Below are 2,497 nucleotides of genomic sequence, written 5' to 3'. Positions count from 1 at the left end.
GGATACTTCTGAACATGCATAATTCCTGTCAGAAATACGGTGGGCATCAATAGTTCTCAGAGTGTTTAGCTTTTTTCTCAAAAAAGATTCATCTACAACCAAAGGAAGTCTTACTCTTAGAAATGCATTATTGTAAGTTTGCTTCTAAGGCAGCCTGCCTCAGTTGTTAACAGTCTGGCACTCCAAAAGATGAGGCAGGAGGATTATAACTATGAAGCCAGCCTAGACTGTATAGTGAGATCCTGTCACAAGCACACACACACTCACACACCACAAAAAAAAAAAATTCTCATGTGATTTTTTTTCCCCTAGGGTCTTCAGGTTTACAGAAAATTTGTCAACATTAACATTCTTTTTTTAAAGACAGCCTCTGTATGTAGCCCTAGAAGTTGCTATGTAGACCAGCCTAACCTCAAATTTACAGATCCTCTCTCTTTATATCCTGAGGGCTAGGATTAAAGACATGCACCACAACCACACCTGGTTCACATCAATATTCTTAAGCAGGTTCTTATTGGTGATTTTAACTGAACAGAAATAATATACTGATGGCTTCAAGCCATACTTTAGGTAGAACACATAAATAGATATGAACTAATTAAGCTTAAAAAAAAAACCATATAAATGAAACAAATGTTCGCCTTACCAGTTGCTATGTATAGAGGGATTTAGGTGAAAGGGGAATAGTAGTGTGGTAAACCAAGAAGTCAACAGGGGCTAAAGGTCTTGGACTAAGTAGGAGAAAGACTTTAACACGACCCAGGACCTAAGATAATTCTTGCTGGCCTTGTTTTCCTCTCCATGGTTAATGAGTTCAAGCTAAATTGAATCAACTTCAAACAGCTAGTGAGGGTGCCCCACCCCTGCCCAAGACTTTGGGCTTTGATAAGCAATCTAAAGATTGAAAGATTATATTTTATAATTAAATATTTTCTGTAACCTTGAATTGAGTACGTGCAAGGTGGGTAGGTAAAACCCGTCATGCTGCGGGAACAGTTGCCAGGCTAGAGGGGATGTGCACTTCTAAATGGAGACTTCCTTGATTGTGATTTGCAGGAGGACTTTCTGTAGCAAGGGCTGTGTGCTCATATGGATGAGAAATGATAGTGAAGCACACTTGGTTTTGTTTTTGTTTTTTTTGTTTTGTTTTGTTTTGTTCTTTCTTTTTCTTTTTTCCTTGGTGAGAATCAGATGCTGTATGAATAGTGCTAAGTGACTGGACTCTACCATGAATAGTGCTAAGCGACTGGACTCTACCAAGGTAACACAACTTTTGTATTTAACTTTTGTATTTAAAGGTCTTTTGTCTAGGCTCATGGACTGTATCTATACTACAAAAGAGGCAGTTGCAGACACAGTATTATATCACAGTCAAAATGTCCTTGATAACAGCCAATTCAAAGCTTGTCCTTGCAAGGAACTTAGAGTTCACAGGGGTTTTCACATTTTCCTGAGTGATCTTTGGTCTTAAGGCTATCGTTTGGTAAACATTCCCCCTAGTTAAGGAACCTCAAGAATCTGAGGCTATGGCAGTTTTAAGAACTTTAGTCACATTTTACCCTTCAAAGTCACACAGTCAGCCAGTGGCAAAAAGCAGTCAAACAAAGGAAACCACCACCACCACTGCCACTGCCACCACCACCGCTATCTCCACCACTAACAACAACAACAAAGAAAGAAGAGAAAGGAAAAAGAAAAGAACTCCTCTGCTATTGTGCTCTTTTTCTTTTAGACTTTTTGAAATTTTTCAATGGTGTATGAGTATGTACTCTTGTGTGCAGGAACTCTAGATGAGAGAGGTACTTTGGATCCTCAGAGCAGGAGTTACAGACAGCTGTGAGCCATCTGATGTGGGTGGGGCAGGTGTATCTCAGCCTCTGCCACCTCTCCAGCTCCATTCTGCTGCTTTCACCTCAATGGGATGTTTACTCTCTGGGTCAACAACCTCTGTTTTTTTTTTTTTTTTTTTTTTTTTTTTGCTTTGTTTGCTTTTGGACTGTGACTGTAATCCACATGCTACAAAGTGGAAATGAGAAAAAAAAAAAAAAACCTTCTCTTACCTGAAATATTCTCTTCCTAGGACAAAAGAGTGAATTAGAGAAGGGGGAGTCCGTGGTGTAGTCTACTCATAAGGGAGGGGATATGGAGCTGCCCAAACAATCACTCCTATTGGTTTCTTAGGGTTGAGGTAACAAACTTCAGGATCTGGTAGCCTGAAACATCATCAGAGTATTCTCCCACAGTTAAAAAGGCTTAAATCTGTGATGAAGAACACTTCCTGTCTTTCCCTTGCTTCTGCTCATTACCAGTGCTCCTGGCTTCTAGTACAATCTCCTTAATGTATGGCTTCTCCCTGTGTGTCTCTGTGTATACTGTTCTCTTTCATTTATGGACACTTTTATTGTATGTAGGAGCCACTCAAATCCAAAATGGCCTTACCCCAAGCCAACAAAGACCCTGTTTCTCATCAATTCTGCAAACTCTTTAATGATTAGTA

Source organism: Mastomys coucha, unplaced genomic scaffold (assembly GCF_008632895.1).
Source record: "Mastomys coucha isolate ucsf_1 unplaced genomic scaffold, UCSF_Mcou_1 pScaffold1, whole genome shotgun sequence".
Taxonomy (NCBI): domain Eukaryota; kingdom Metazoa; phylum Chordata; class Mammalia; order Rodentia; family Muridae; genus Mastomys; species Mastomys coucha.
This window is presented reverse-complemented; position numbering follows the sequence as displayed.